The 17,534-nt window shown below is 38.5% G+C and overlaps 1 long non-coding RNA gene across 1 annotated transcript; it reads left to right on the top strand.

Annotated features, from left to right (window-relative positions):
- Positions 1–3,227: 3,227 nt before the first annotated feature.
- Positions 3,228–6,767, top strand: LOC126408606 (uncharacterized). Its single transcript, XR_007571911.1, has 3 exons — positions 3,228–3,339; positions 3,988–4,098; positions 6,027–6,767. It is a non-coding gene; the product is annotated as an uncharacterized LOC126408606 (long non-coding RNA).
- Positions 6,768–17,534: the final 10,767 nt, after the last annotated feature.

The raw sequence follows: 17,534 nt of genomic DNA, 5'->3' as shown, positions 1-17,534 counted from the left end.
TCAACAGTTTGCACTAAACTGTCAAGATTTTGAGCAGGATCAGTCAGTAACACTACTATACAACCAGAAACAATGATTATCAGCTGAAAAAATGGTTTTAGGGTTTAGTTACTCTTTAATGTAAAACTTTACTATGTTAAATGAAATGTTAGATACTCATAAAAAAACACAGATTTTATATGATCCAATTGGTTTGAATGCTAATGAGAAATATGAAAATGTTTCAATAAAATATTTTTCTTCCAAAGTGCTTGTCAATGATGCATGCATGGAACAGCGATGAAAATTTAGACCTCCTTGAAATGTAGAATGAATGTGTAATGTCACTAATACAATGCTAATCAACCTTGTGGGCAAAACTTGTACTACTACACAATACTGTGAAAAGGTGCAGTATACGCACACGTGTGTCCCGTCATCCCCGTTATCCTTGTCACTCCTGTTATCATAATGTCAATCCTGTTATTGTCGGTAAATGGATAAAAATGTAACAAATGGCAATTCCAATTGCTTTTCAACTCTTAATATTATAATTTAGACTATATTATATTTTTGATTGGGGCATTATTTCAAGATTTCTACTCTGAAAATATATTGTTTTCTTAAAAGAATTGTGATCGCCATCCAAACATAGGGTGCTCTTGTTCATCAAAATGAAAAAATATCATATTGGGAGAAAAAACTAAAATCAGAAAATAATCTCAGTAAAGAGAGGGACTCATGCACTGCTCATATATGTGAAATATATTACATATTTCAAATTAGAAATGTAGTATATGATAATGCTTATGTCTGTAACAGGGTTGACAAAGCTATCAAAACATTTAGGAAAACAGTCATAAAATATTAAATTAAATAGCCTGAGATGGCACAATACTTTTTTCTGTCACTTTAAGATGTTCTTACTTCATGCATATTAAAAAAAAGAGGTGATTAAAGTTATTTTAAATTTTAACTTTTCAAAGTTGAAAAGGCACCGGTTTCGTGGAATCACCCATAAACACTGGCTGTCGGCGTCATAGACATATATACGTAGATGCCGCACTGAGCACTGGGCCGTACGTCAACGTCGCCGCCATATTGGATGTGGCAAGGCTGCGCTGTAAACTAATACAAGTAAATGGACTTAATTTCTTAAAGCGCCTTTCTACAAAGAAATTTACGTTGATGCCTCTCGTTTATTCATTCACACATGCACTAATATACTTGGGAAACAGTTAGGCNAGCCGTACGTCAACGTCGCCGCCATATTGGATGTGGCAAGGCTGCGCTGTAAACTAATACAAGTAAATGGACTTAATTTCTTAAAGCGCCTTTCTACAAAGAAATTTACGTTGATGCCTCTCGTTTATTCATTCACACATGCACTAATATACTTGGGAAACAGTTAGGCACCAAAAACAATGTATTTGATCTTCTCAGATGGCTAAGATAAGAACTTTATTGATCCCACACAGGAGTAATTCACATTACATCAGCTATAGAGAACAAGATAGTGCCGAAAAACAATACACAGTACATATATATATATATATATATATATACATATACAGACACACACATTAGCTAACGTTAGCTAAATACAAAAACGGCTATACTGTCGGCTTACCTGCTGTGGTGAATATATATATATATATATATATGTATACATATATATGTATATACATAGCGTCCGTCAGGACATGTGGAAAGGATGACGCAGTTATTCTGCAAACCACTGTTTATTACTGAACAGTACAGGTTACTGTTGGCCGTAACCACGCCAAAACAACCAACAAACTGAGAAGATCCATCTGAGAAGATCAAATACATTGTTTTAGGTGCCTAACTGTTTCCCAAGTATGTTAGTGTGTGTGTGAATGAATAAACGAGAGACACTGACGTAAATTTCTTTGTAGAAAGGCGTTTTATGAAATTAAGTCCATTTACTTGTATTAGTTTACAGCACAGCCTTGCCACATCCAATATGGCGGGGGCTTTGACGTATCGCAGCAGCGGGCAAACCCATTCGATGCGCCGTCTACGTATATTCAATTCAATTCAATTCATACTTTATTAAAGACACATCTCAAGGAGAGGTCCATAGCACAGAGCAAGACAAACAACATACACAATTTAAAAAAAGATAACAACAATACACAATAAAACAGTGATGTACAGAAAATAAAATATAAGAGTCACACACAAGTGTACAGGCAAGATCGCCAGTGACTCCACATCTTAGACGTGAACCTGACTGAGCTGAGTGCAGGGTCAATTAGGCATGAAATAATACAATTTAATGAGTTCGATATTCTACATATGAATCTATACATCAGATTCCGTATCACTGTGGCACAGGTAGGGACCCCAACACTAGCAAACATATGACTTGCACTGCAACTTCTTGGAGCCTTAAGCAGCAACCTCATACAATCATTGTAAGCCACAGTGAGTCTCTGCATGCTGCTTTTCTTGTATCGACACCACAAGTGGGCAGTATAAAGAGAAGTACAGAATGCTTTAAACAGACAAATCTTTATATCCACTGAGCACATGCTGAATTTGCGCAACAGCATGTTTGCTTGAGCATACATTTTTCGACATTGTCTATGAATATCCTTGTCATCAGAGAGATCATTTGTCATGTAGTGACCGAGATATTTCACCTCATCACACTCTGTGAGGGCTGAGTCTGACAGAAAAAAATCAGGAAAGATTGATCGTCTGTCCTCCCTACTACGGACAATCATCACATTGCTTTTCTTTGCATTATACTTAATGTCACATTCAGTACCATACTGTGAACATATGCTCAGCAGGTGCTGGAGACCAGCACTATATGGACAAAAGATATATGTATGTATGTATGATATATGTCTATGGTCGGCGTCCGCTCAATATGGTTCACAAAGGGTTAACAATCGTTGGTGTCTACCATATGTCCCGCCTCTAACCTCGTATTGCTCATCGATTGGCTCTACCGTTATTTTGGTAACGTGTGGTCCTCCCCAGCATAGATATAATAAAAAGTTTTTAAGTTTTCTTTATTATGTCTATGCTCCCCAGCGCCGCTCTCTCCACTGACTTTGTGGGTGCGTGTCACCGTACAGTTCACGTCAGTTCGTGAGGGAACGACACACACATGCGCGTCACCGCTCGCGCTCCACACACGGAGCACCGAGTGTGAACGCGCGCCAGTGATCTGTGACTGTCTATGGTCCTGATATGTCGCGCGCACAGCGTACATTTCAAGTTTGCATTCTACAAACAAACACGTGCAGATTTCGCGGATGAAAAATGAAACGCCAGCAGGCCCAGCACCAACAACAGTCGTTGATGAACCGGATGAAAACAGATGTGAGTCGGCTGATTAAGTAAATAAGCTTAAAGTATCGTATTTTCTGTCAACACATGTTGATGTTAGGCTAACTGAATGGCGTTCCTTGGCAACTCTTTGCTAAGTGAGATAATGAGATGCTAACGAGCTAATACTAGCTGAGCTAAGTTTGGCAACTACTAGATCAATATTATATGCCAGAGAACATAAAATTCCACTTCACGTGCTCCATCAGCAATCATAGATGTCATGTAGTGATGACACGTAGTAAGATGACATAATAGAAACAGTCTGAATAAATAAAGTGTAAACACTATAAATAATAGCTCCTTCAGTGACAGTCTTCAGCATCCATGGTGTGTGAGGGAGAGACTTAGGAGAATAGAAATCCACTGCTCCCAGTCATATTGATGTAATAGATATTGGGTGTAAGTGCAACATTTTGCACACAGTTGTATTATTTATGTTTGACATGATGAAGCTGACTAACTTGTGTTGACATTATTGCTGTTCTTTAGCCTATATACATTCAGATGTTATTTAATGAATTACTCAATTGTAAAACATACAGTATGTTTTCCTCAGGCTACAACAATCAAAATCTATGACTGTTGCATCTCAAATTGTCCCACTGTTCACATGTCTTGCATCAATATATTTTTTGTCAGATGACAAGTAATAGAGAGACTGGAGGAGATGGAGGAGGAGAGGCAGGAAGAGAGACAGAAGGAAATGGAAGAGAGACGGGAGGAGATAGAGGAGAGACAGGAGCCTCACAGGTGAGATTGAATCGTGAAGGATATATGTTGATAGTGAGATTCAGTATTGTGACTAGGGGTAAGTAAAAATATTGATTCATGCATAATATATGTTTTTACCCGATATCAATATCAATTCGGATCACTATTACCAACCCAACTGCAGACCACAGGCTAGTACTTAAGTTACGCCCCTTCGGAGTATACTGTTATTTGATTGTTGGACAGTACCATACTGCCATGTGATTGGTTGACAGGATTCACTGGGGGTAATACTACTGGCCTGATGGCGCCAGGGTTTGGGTAGTAGCAGCAGCCACTGGAGATATACCATGGCAACAATAACTACTTTCTGTTAAATACATAACTACACACTGTAGTGTATATTCATGTAACTGATAACATTAGAGAATACATTTACCAAGACATTCTTGTATTTAGTGTAGATATCTAAATATGCATTATAAAGCAGTGATCAGTTTCACATGACGTGAAATTGCATTAAAAAAATCATCAATGTACAGGTCACCGGCATGGAGCACTTTTATGTCCCTACCAATGTGAAAATCAAACCTACGCCCAGTAGTAGCAGCAGTAGTTCAGACTTTAAAGTTACAATGTGTAAGTTACATGGTTGTTTATTAGCAAATATCAACTATTGCTTTCATAAAATATATATTTACTAAAGTGTAATGCAATTCACATACAAATGGAAGCTTTCTCATAGGCTTAGAATGATTTCTCTATATATACACAGGCAGGGCGCGGTCTGCTGGAGGCTGCCATCTTGCGTCGCCATATTTGAATACAGTGGCCGAAAGGGATATACGCGCTTCGCGTTTATCCAGAACTTGCCGTCACTGGAGAAGGTGAAGATCAATCCAGGGCGCTTCTGCGTGAACCTGCTTTGTACTTTTATGATTCTGTCGCACTTTAAATGGAGGACCACACACATGTTTTGCCCCGTAAGAGGGAAACCACGGCACCAAATAAAAGAAAAAGATCAGATAAGCGAGGACGGGACAAAACGCGAGTGAATATCGGCGTTGCTTATTTTATTTGAACTCCTGTGGAAGAACACTCTGGAAACGCATATATTATAATCGTACCAACCTACATTTGCCGCACTGTGTCGTGACTATCACATAAAACGTGTTATTTTAGCATTACTGTGCTAATGTTTGCTCGTGTTACCAAAACAATTAGAAATAAAACACTCCTAACATTTATCTCACAGATAACCTATATGTCACTGGTAAGCTATAACATATTGTAGCGTCCGCCAGGACGTGTGGAAAGGATGATGCAGTTATTCGGCAAACCACCGTTTATTAAGGAACAGTACAGGTTACTGTTGGCCATAACCACGCCAAAACAACCAACAAACAAAAACTTACGTTAGCTGTAACTCAAACTGTGCACTGCTGCTCTCTCCTCCAGCTCGCTCATACACACACCAGCACGCGTCGCGCACTCACACAGCCCTCATTCCCGTCACACTCGCACCCCGCTCCCCTACCTATACTCATTCAATCCCAAACTTGCCATTAACTCACAGAACACTGACATTATAACAGAACATTTACTGCAGGGTCGCTACAACATCGTAACATGGTTTAGATTCCTAAATAAATATTCACCTCGTCGCTAGATAGGCCTACTCCTGAAAAACTCGAAAAACTCGTGGATGGATCTCTGCTGTCTGCGCAAGACTTTTTATCCTACGAGGCCACCGTCACTTACCCGACAGGAGGGGCGAGCGAGTGAGTGCGAGTGAGCCCTGCCATCTAGAATTTGACCGCTGATGTCACTGTTACTCACCATTTTTACACACTGAGCCTTTAAATAGCATAAAAAGTAGAAAATAATAAAGTATTAATGTCCTTAAAGAACTGAATGAACCATTTGAATGGTTTTGACATTTGAAAAATATTATTTTTTCCCAACAGGTGCTGAGACAGAGTCGTCCGGATCCAGATATGATGGAGATACAGCCATAACATTTCAGCGACAGCGTGGGAGACTAAGCAGAACAAAACGACATGTCTGCCTCAGAGTGGGACTGCTCATTTCAGTTTGTTACTGAGATGATGCAGGCATTCAGCAGGTGGCAGGCAGAGGAAGAGGCTAAAATCAATTTGGCTGGAGGTACACCCTCAGTGGCTGGCTCCTACAGGGAGACACTGAGGGATAATGTGATGAGGTTTTTTGACACTCAGCGGTGCTGTACAGAGCAGCAGGGGGAGACATTTGTCCTCTCTGAAGAACAGGCCATAGCCCTCACAGAGATTGTGGAAAGGGCTTATCATGATACTGAAGCCCTGATGCAGTCAGTCCAAAGGTGGGAGGCTGAGGAATGCTCTCAGTCGGAGGTTGAAGGTGAGTGCTCAGCAGTTTGTCCCACCCAACAAAAGATGGAGGCAGAGCTGAGAGACGTTTTTGACCTCCGGCGAGAGTTTGCTGAGGATAGAGGAGAAACACATGCTATACCTGCACCTGTGTTATGTGTTATCACTGTATTTCTATTTATTTATTTATTTATTGCTGCTATTTATTTATTCATCATCAATTGTTATCATTGTATTTCTATTTATTTATTGCTGCTATTTATTTATTCATCATCAATCGTTATCATTGTATTTGTATTTATTTATTGCTGCTATGTATTTATTTATTGCTGCTATTTATTTATTTATTTATTTATTTATTTATCATCAGTCGTTATCATTGTATTTGCATACACATGAAGCCTGCATTCAAGTGCTCCTGGGAGCGCTGTTTTGGAACAAGACCCAGGGATAAGATCTGCTCCAGTAGGACCAAGGCTGCTGAGACAGCAGACCTGACCTCTGATCCTCTGGAGTTTGTTGAGGATTTGGGACAGGACTTGGCTTCATCTGCCTGCATGTCACAGGAGGCGGTGTCTCCCACTGCCTCAGTCGCCTCCAGTGAGGACATCAGGTCTGCTGAGAGCGCAGACCTGACCGCTGTCCCTCTGGAAAGCATGGCTATGGAAGGCATGGAGACACCAACAGAGAGCAGCCTTCTAGCAGAGATATATGCAACTCTAGGATTATCAGGAGCGGAAAATGTCACTGAAGCTGCCCAGGAACTATTGGGCGATGAGGTCATTGACATCAGAGACCCTTTTCTGGAGGATATCCCCGACTTGGAGTGTGACCTGATGTTACCTGTCACCTCCCTGGAGAGTGAAAGGGACATCAGTTAGTCCAATACTCCAGCAGTCTGGGCACAGAAAAGGGAACAGGCTCAGAGAGACAGTGAGTCAGTGTCACTAACACCTGCACTTGTAGTGTCTGAAGAGACAGCTGCTGAACCTGAACAGGATTCACAGACAAACATCAACAAATTGTCTGTCAGGGTCCTTGTACAGAAGCTGGTTTCGAGGACCTTTAAGAAAGCAGGGATGGACACCAACCCACGTCTCATAGCTGACCGCCTGTTTGACAAGATATGGGCTGAAATTGAGGGAGAAGATTTTGAAAGAAACGTTCAAAAGTCTTGACAAGGACGTTTTTAAGGACCTTTGCCAACACGTAACGTAACAGGGTTAACAAAAGTATGGTTTTGCGAGTACATGAAAATATACTTTCCTTACCAATAGTAGACATTATATTCACGGTTTTACAGGTTTCATCGCTAGCTGAGAGGGAAATTGAAAAAAAATTGTACACTTGGTGACAAGTTTTTGAAATTTGGCATAGTGTAAGGTATGGGTATAAGGTTTTCAAAAACCAAGTTGGGATAGCCACAAATTTCAATATGGCCCTCACCGTAGATTTGGATCTGCTCCAAATTTTAATGGGTTCCATGTTGGAACATGTTGGACCAATCCACCAAGTTTAACACCATGTCTAATTTCAAAAACTTGTTACCAAGTGCACCATTTTTTCAATTTCCCTCTCAGCTAGCGATGAAACTTGTAAAACCATGTATATCATGTCTACTATTGGTAAGGAAAGTATATTTTCATGTACTCGCAAAACCATACTTTTGTCAACCCCGTTACCATCAACCCTTTTACGCTAGAATGGTAACAGGGTTGACGGTAACAGGGTTGATGAAAAATGTTCTTGGCAGCCATTACTAGCTATGTGGTGAAGGTCATGAGACCACATGGTGTGCATTCATTAGAGGCTTATATCATGTTATTTATGTACATTAAAAATTTCTAACAAATATCTTTTTAACATGTCTTTTTGTGGAAACAGGGCTGACACAATTAGCTCGTCCCCCTCTGTCAAACATTATTATATTATATATATATATTATATATATATATTATTATAACTATAAGAAAAATCATGAAAAGAAGAGGACACTTTCTTGTCTTTTTACCAGCATGTTCACAAAAGGAAGCTGATTTCACTCCCAGGAAATGATGCAACTTTGGGAGCAGTCCATTATCTCTTAAAAGTAACAGGGTTGACGACTACCTGGCGACCCGACTAAATTGATGTTTTTTACAACATTTTACATATATTAAGAATAAAACCCATTCATGAATAATGAAAGGACACTTGAGACTTTATATATAAGTTTATGTTTTTATGATAGTTTGACTTTTTTGGGCCTTAATACCTAGTAAAAGTAGAACAATCATATTGAGCGACAGGCCATTTTTACAGTTTTTGAATGATGCCTCATACAAAAAGGTGTTTAAAACTCTTTGAAAACAAAATAAATAAAATTTTACATTGTTTTAATGTTACAAGAGATATCATGGAAAATACATTCTAAAATGATTATAGTGTATTTATTGTTTATTGACATTTATAGCACAGTTTTGTTCGAGACACAAAATGGCATGTTTTCGTATAATGACCCTTCAAATATTTAAAGGTAGTCCTTAAAATTGCTTTAAGTAATGTAAACATTTCCATGTGCGCAGTAACGTCACTGTAGAAAATACCATGGGACATTTACACAGTGGTGAAGAGTGCTGGACCGGAAGTGTCGCACAAAAAATACGCAAGCTGGCTGCGTTCTGTTTTGCCTCCGTGTGACGGTGAAAAATGAGGTGAATATAGTTGATTAAAAACACACATTAAATATGGCTTAACAGAGACAATTTCAAACACAGGTATGCAAATTGGCTTCACTATAAATCGCAGAACTTACAAACACTTGTCTTTATCTGGACACATTTCCCCCACCAATACAACATGCTAACGTTATTAGAACAAGTCTACTGAACAAACTGGAGGTCCTTAATTTTACATTGTATAAATTAGCCTAGCATCTAGCGATCTTTTCCTCTTCTCATATAAAGCCAGGGACAACAGCAACATGTAACAAAGGTAACAGTACATAATTTGGCTCCATTACAACTCACAACATTCACCTACAAAACAACTGTCTTATACTAAACACGTTTTCCAAGCAAGTACAACATGCTAACGTTATTAGCGCCAGCCTATGGCATTTTGTAAAATGTCTTCAGTCCTGTGTGTGTGTGTGTGTGTGTGTGTGTGTGTGTGTGTGTGTGTGAATATCAACCTGGACCTATGAGCTCACTGCTAACTGCTACGTGACTCCTGGGTGAGGCAGATAATCTCAGAGATTTAGTTGAAGCACGTCTCTCAAGCTGCTGGCCTTTCCTTAAAAACAAAAACTCAGATTGTTACAATTTGTATACTCAGAGAGAGAGGACAACCTGACAAATAAGCAGTGTGAAATTTGAGTTTGTACCAGTGTTAATTTTGACAAGAATTTTTAATTTCATTTTAGTCTTAGTCACTCACCAAAGACTGGATTTAGTTAAAGTCACCTTTTAGTCTTTTAGTTTTGTTTTGTTTTAGTTCAAATTTAGTCAGTGGAAATCAGTTTTAGTTTAGTCTCATTTTAGTCTTTTGACGTAATTTGACAATTTTGTTATACTGTAATAGATTTTGCAAAAGGATATTTGTCATGGTAGTAAAACCTCCATTGTAAGCATACCTTTAACTGTGTGTTTAGTCATTTAAACTAAGAATGTACCATACTCTTGACAGCAAGAGTGAAAAAACTGAATTTCCCCTCAGGGGGATTAATAAAAGTAATAAAATTAAAAAAAATAAAAAATATAAAATTAAAATTACTCTTGTATAATAAAAATGAATGTCTAAGGCTTGTTAGAAAAAGTGCAATACATAATCATGTCCTTCACAGGTTCTTGTTTATTTTCTGTATATTTGTACAACAAATGACTTACAACCTGCAAGAATAAAAACTCCAATCCTCTTAAGACAACAAAAGAAGATCATCACAGCTTAACTGTTATTATGCCCATTTTAATTTAGTATTTTCTTACAAGGGCATCAAAACCTAGCAAACACATTTAATCATATGCCCATTTTAATTCAGTGTTTGTTAACACTAGGACCGCCAGGATTACAGCGCCCCCCCAAGGGCGTCATAGTAACTTCATTGTTTATGCTGCCCGTGTGCTCAGAAGCACACAAAAAATGCATTTTTGAGTAATTTCCGAGAAGTTATGATAAAATAAAAAAAATATTACAGACTATAGAATAGGACTGACAACCCTACAACACTATTTGTCGGCTTTTTATAATGTTTTTTTTTTTTTTTTTGCATGCTATGCTGTGCTGTGTCTCCGGTTGAATGTTGTGATTTGCTAAATACATTCTACAATAATAAATTAGATTAACTTTTGGTCTATAATATTGTTGGCTAAATTACGCATTTATATAAAAAAAACGTAAGAATAAAAGAAATAAACACCAAAATAATTAGTGGAAACTTTTTTTTTTTATTGATACGCCTCCTCTCTGACATACTAACACACACACACACACACACGCACTGAATACGAGATTGAATGAATGAATGAACATTGGGTGCAGTTCAGCCCAGCTGGCGCGGTCACTGTTGAGATTACATTCGTTTTTTATTATTAACAAAATGTTTTTTTATTGACCGTATTAATGGTTTCATTTTCAAATAAACATTTGGAAACGAAAATGTATGCTTTGGTGTACTTTTACAGAGTTTTACAGGCGTTGTTGTTCCCGGCTTCCTGCTGTGGAGCCAAGGCTTCTGTGTGGCAAAACTGGACGTGCACCGCCACCGCGCGGAGGGCAGAAAGATAGACTGAGAGTTTGAATTTGAGTTAAGATAATTAATTGGTTAAAAAGGAAAACAATCAAGGCATTGAGGATGGTTGTAATCCAGATTGTCTGTCCGGCCAGCGTCACCTTTTTCGTCACGTTTTCACTCATCATTTTATAATGAAGAGAGATTTCGTTTTAGTTTTTGTTGTCAGTACTTATTAAATTTACGTTCTCGTCACAAATTAGTCACGGAATAAAGGGTCATCAGTGAAAAGTTTTGGTTTAAGTTTTAGTTGACAAAATTAACACTGGTTTGTACTTTAAACAATCATGAGTGTACTAGTGGGTTAGATAACTGGCACGATCAGCTGTCCTCCAGAGATTTCTGGTCTCACTTAACACTGAGCTCAACAGCGTCAGTTAGTGGAGTTTCTCTAACTTTCAGGCTCAATGTGACAAATGTATAAGTCTGTTTGCTTCTGAAGAAACAGTGTTTGAAAAAGCGCAAGTTTTACTCCACTTTGACCAAAAATGATGTATGTAGAGTAGCAATTGTGGGCGTGACAGCGAGTTGGAGAGAAATATTGAGGAAGCTCTCTGCACTCTGACAGTTGAGTCCTCCACTCTCGCTCAGAAGATTCTGTCCAATACACCCATATGTGAAAAACCTGAAAAGGGCGTTTTTAACCAAGCTTCAAACAAGTTTAAAAATTTTAAAAAGTTAAATTGTGTTTTGAAAGTTGAATCGAACCCACAATGTACACAACATGTGGGACATTTTAAGGTTTGAATTGAGTTTCTATGTGAAGGTATGAATGAGGAGATAGGAGTTGAACATGCTTGAAATGACTTTAATTTGTGGTAAATTTGAACATTCTGCCATCCATTTGAATGGGGAAAAAATTCCCCCCAAAAGTTGAGTATTTCATAAATTAACTAGAAAATGCATTTCCTGCGGAACATGCGTGTGGATGCTGAATGCTGAAATGAATTCAAGACCATGCCTGAAAATGCAGAAAGTGCAGAAATATCAAACAAATTGCCACAAACATCTGAAAATCCTCACAGAGCTGAACGTTTTGACATTTGAATGGTTTCTGTAGCTGAAGGTATGTAAAAGTAGTGATTAATCAAAACATGTACAGGAGAAGTACTGTAGGAGAAGCAGTACTACTACAAGTAGGCGTAGGATTGGGTAGGGACGGTAGGGACACATCCCTTCCAATATTCAGCCCCTTCTGTATTGTCCCTACCAATATAAGGGTCATTCCATGGAATTGGTGCCCTTTAGTGGCCCAAAGAGGTAAGCAGTCATAAAAGTTTAAAATAATTTATAAATATGTAATTCTTAAAGTATAACTTTGCTGTCTGCCTGTCATATAACATAAAATTAAAGTAAATTAAATAATATTTTAAATATATAAAACAACTTTATACTGATGAGAGTGAGGTTTTCGGCCTGTCCCTCACTAGAATAGTTTTACTTCAGCAGGACCTTTAATTCATAAAATGTGGGGAAAAAATTCTTTTTTTCCCATTTACATATTGTTTTATGTGTGAACTTATTGTTAAACAATGTTTTTGGCATAAATATATACTATTTTTTAAAATATATGTACATTTATCTGTGTCCCCTGATTTCATGTCAACCCTGTTATCCTCACCAAAATACCCCTGTAAAATAATGGTACTTTCCAGAAATGCCATAATTTACAGGAAGTTGCATCATCATTTAAACTGGATGCTAGCACCTCAAAGACAAGTAAGTTTCTCCCACTTCTGATGTACTATTTTTGATGTTTTACAATATTTGACCAGGGGGGACAACCATACCATGTCAGTCCTGTTATCATTTTTCAACATATAAATCAAAATAATTTTCAAATTTCTCACAATATAATCAAAATCTACAAATAATAACCTTTTAAAGTACACAACATGTGCTTTGTGAACATTAGCTTTTAGCTAGCAATGAGCGCATTTGATTAAAATGGTCAACCTGTTACTGTCAACCATGTTACTTTTTTAGCGCAACAGGGGTGACATAGATCAGGGTTTAGCCTAGTTTCCCTGTCTTTAAAGGTCAGCTTAATAAAATTAAAACATATTTTAAGGTTATGTGTGTATTATTAATGTTTACCCATATCATTTACTGAGGCTAGCATATTAGTCACATTTATATTTACTGCTGTTTGATTCCTAAGTATCATATAGGATGTGTAGGTATTTTAATGTAATTTAGTGATGTTCCTTAGTTTATTTCCTTATTTATACTGTTTAGGCATTATTGTGTTGTGCTGATGATTCTACTGTATATTTACACTTAAATACATGTTTACAGATGAAAGTAATATGCCATTAAGTGCAGCAGAAAGGCAGAGACAATATCGTGCTCGCCGAGATGCAGATCCCGAAAGAAGGGCAAAGTTCTCATGCAGTCTCTGCACCAAAAATGTTGTTATATGCAAGTTGTTCTGTTTTTGCTTCACTGCCTTTGAAGAATTGTGTTACTTCTTTTGATGTAAAACTTTTAAAGGGGAACTACACCCCCCTCTCTGGGCATTACTCCGCTCACAGCTTGATTTTAAAAAATTCAGAAAAGATAGGCGGAGCTGAGGGGGGGGGGCAGGCGAGCAGCTGAGGAAGGGGGCGAATTGAAGATTGTCCCTCGCTGCGGGGAGAGAGGAGAGGGCTTCCCCAGAGGTCGGCCTCTTTATCTGATCCCTCTCCTCCACACTTCGACTTATTTTCATTGTGCCGATGGTGGCTTGGAAAAACCCCCCTAACTGTGTCACACGGGCAGAAGGGAAGGCGGCTGGAGCTCGGCCTCTTTCCCCCTGTTCACCCTTCTCCCCATCTCCACACTAGACTTTTTTTCACCCTGCTGACAGTGGAGCTTATATCCATTGTGCCGATGTTGGCTTGGAAAACCACCCCTAACTGTGTCACACGGGCAGAAGGGAAGGCGGCCGGAGCTCAGCCGGTCCCCTTCTCCACACTTTGACTTATTTTATCCTACTTGGTTCTATTTCTCCCTCTCTGGGAGCCTGGGTTCACCGCGCAGCAGCCCACTGCATCCATCCATCCATCCACCCCTCCCTCCCTCGCGGCCGCACATATACCCCCGAGGCTCGGCTCTCTCTCACCGCACAGTGGCCCTCCACATCCCTCCCTCACCGCCCCGCACATATACTCAGAATGGTTTTATAGTAAGTGGAGGAGGAGTAAAGGGAGGAGGGCAGGCTTTAGCGTGGACGGTTAGTGATGTGATTCACCCCAATGTAATGTAATGTAAATTCAAATGTAGTAACCAGGTTTTAAGCTGTAGAGGGCGCTCCATACCACATTTTTAAAATAAAATGTAGATTTTCAACAGTTTGCACTAAACTGTCAAGATTTTGAGCAGGATCAGTCAGTAACACTACTATACAACCAGAAACAATGATTATCAGCTGAAAAAATGGTTTTAGGGTTTAGTTACTCTTTAATGTAAAACTTTACTATGTTAAATGAAATGTTAGATACTCATAAAAAAACACAGATTTTATATGATCCAATTGGTTTGAATGCTAATGAGAAATATGAAAATGTTTCAATAAAATATTTTTCTTCCAAAGTGCTTGTCAATGATGCATGCATGGAACAGCGATGAAAATTTAGACCTCCTTGAAATGTAGAATGAATGTGTAATGTCACTAATACAATGCTAATCAACCTTGTGGGCAAAACTTGTACTACTACACAATACTGTGAAAAGGTGCAGTATACGCACACGTGTGTCCCGTCATCCCCGTTATCCTTGTCACTCCTGTTATCATAATGTCAATCCTGTTATTGTCGGTAAATGGATAAAAATGTAACAAATGGCAATTCCAATTGCTTTTCAACTCTTAATATTATAATTTAGACTATATTATATTTTTGATTGGGGCATTATTTCAAGATTTCTACTCTGAAAATATATTGTTTTCTTAAAAGAATTGTGATCGCCATCCAAACATAGGGTGCTCTTGTTCATCAAAATGAAAAAATATCATATTGGGAGAAAAAACTAAAATCAGAAAATAATCTCAGTAAAGAGAGGGACTCATGCACTGCTCATATATGTGAAATATATTACATATTTCAAATTAGAAATGTAGTATATGATAATGCTTATGTCTGTAACAGGGTTGACAAAGCTATCAAAACATTTAGGAAAACAGTCATAAAATATTAAATTAAATAGCCTGAGATGGCACAATACTTTTTTCTGTCACTTTAAGATGTTCTTACTTCATGCATATTAAAAAAAAGAGGTGATTAAAGTTATTTTAAATTTTAACTTTTCAAAGTTGAAAAGGCACCGGTTTCGTGGAATCACCCATAAACACTGGCTGTCGGCGTCATAGACATATATACGTAGATGCCGCACTGAGCACTGAGCCGTACGTCAACGTCGCCGCCATATTGGATGTGGCAAGGCTGCGCTGTAAACTAATACAAGTAAATGGACTTAATTTCTTAAAGCGCCTTTCTACAAAGAAATTTACGTTGATGCCTCTCGTTTATTCATTCACACATGCACTAATANCTAATCAGCCAATCACATGGCAGCAACTCAATGCATTTAGGCATGTAGACATAGTTGAGACAACCTGCTGAGGTTCAAACGGAGCACCAGAATGGGGGAGAAAGGTGATTTAAGTGACTTTTAACATGGCATGGTTGTTGGTGCTAGACGGGCTGGTCTGAGTATTTCAGAAACAGTTGATCTACTGGGATTTTCACACACAACCATCTCTAAGGTTTACAGAGGATGGTCCCAAAAACAGCCAAAATGTCTTGTTGATGCCAGAGGTCAGAGGGGAATGGTCAGACTGGTTCAAGGTGATAGAAAGGTAACAGGAAGTCAAATAACCACTGGTTACAACCAAGGTCTGCAGAAGACCATCTCTGAAGCAACAACACCTTGTCCAACCTTGAAGCAGATGGGCTACAGCAGCAGAAGACCACACCAGGTGCCAAAATTTAAGGTAGTGTTGAAAGGAAAATGCTCACAATGCAACAGAAAACAAGAGATATACAGAAAGATATGCATTACTTAAACTTATTTATCAAACTCAGGTGTTCAGATTTTAAGGAGGCCATCTTTTTTTTCATGTTCAAGTGTGTTTGCCTTTCACGCAGAACTCCATTCAAAAACGTAATAAACGCTACTCTAATCCACGAAGAGACGGTGTTAATAAAGATGTATTTACATCATAGGGGGCTCGTCTGACGTTATATTGAACACTTTTCATATCGGCATTAATACCATCCCTCAGCAACGTTTTTTTTCTGTAAAAGTCACTTTGCCGCAGTCTTTAACCAGGATGCACTGTAGTGTGCATGGATTATAAAAGCTGTGTTTACATTATTAAACCATTTTAAACTACTGACATGTGAGCCGAATTGAAGAGTGGGAGTATTTGATTAAGAGGTGTTGTACAGCCGTACTCTACACTACATTTTTGTGTAAATAAAAGCGAAACAAATTTATACACTGATATTTTTGAATGGGGTTTGGCATAAGTTAGTTGTATCCGCGTAAAGTGTAAACGGCACAGACGTTAGCTAACGTTACATGCTGACAGGTTGGCGTTTGTCTGTTGTTGTTTTTGTTTTTTTAAATTAAACAAATAATACAGACATTAACAATAAAATAGGCTCTTATTACCCTTTAAGCTTTGAATGAGGGACGAGTTCCTCCATTTCTCGCTGGCAACAACATGTCCGTAAGGAGGAACCACATTCAGCACAGCACGCGCTTTGGTCTCCATGAAGTCACACACAGAAATGTTTCACTAATGCAGTAAAAGACATAAATTCAACTTTACAGGAGCTGGCTTAAATGTAGAGCTAACTGCATCCATGCAGAAGAGTTAAAACACCAACATGAGCTTTGTTTTGTTGCCTCCAAAGTCTGAATGTCTTCTTCGGCTTCAGTTTGTCGGTGTAGGTGAGCAGCAGTTTGCTCCATGTCTCCCCCTGTAGGACAAGAGGGAAAGCACGTCTTCCGCCTGGTCACACATTCAACACCCAACCAATTTCCTAACAGAGGTGAACATACTTCTTCTATTATATTCCATTTCTGCCAATATATCCCCCTGAATCCTACACACTGGACCTTTAAAGTGATGAGCACAACAATGCATCAGTGATTATGATCTAATAATCGTTATTATTCTGAAACTTGCCGTTCTGTATAGCGAGTACTTTTACTTTTTGTGCTTTAAGTTTTGATGCTGATACTTTTGTACTTTTATTTAAGTCAACACGTAAGAACACCTGCCTTATCTTTTCAACTTGTCACATCAACTGTGCAATTGTGAGGTACTTGTACTTTACTATTAGTATTTTAAT

The sequence above is a fragment of the Epinephelus moara genome, chromosome 20, assembly GCF_006386435.1.
Source record: "Epinephelus moara isolate mb chromosome 20, YSFRI_EMoa_1.0, whole genome shotgun sequence".
Lineage (NCBI taxonomy): Eukaryota > Metazoa > Chordata > Actinopteri > Perciformes > Serranidae > Epinephelus > Epinephelus moara.
The sequence above is the reverse complement of the archived record's forward strand: the minus strand, read 5'-3'. Positions and strand labels throughout refer to the sequence as shown.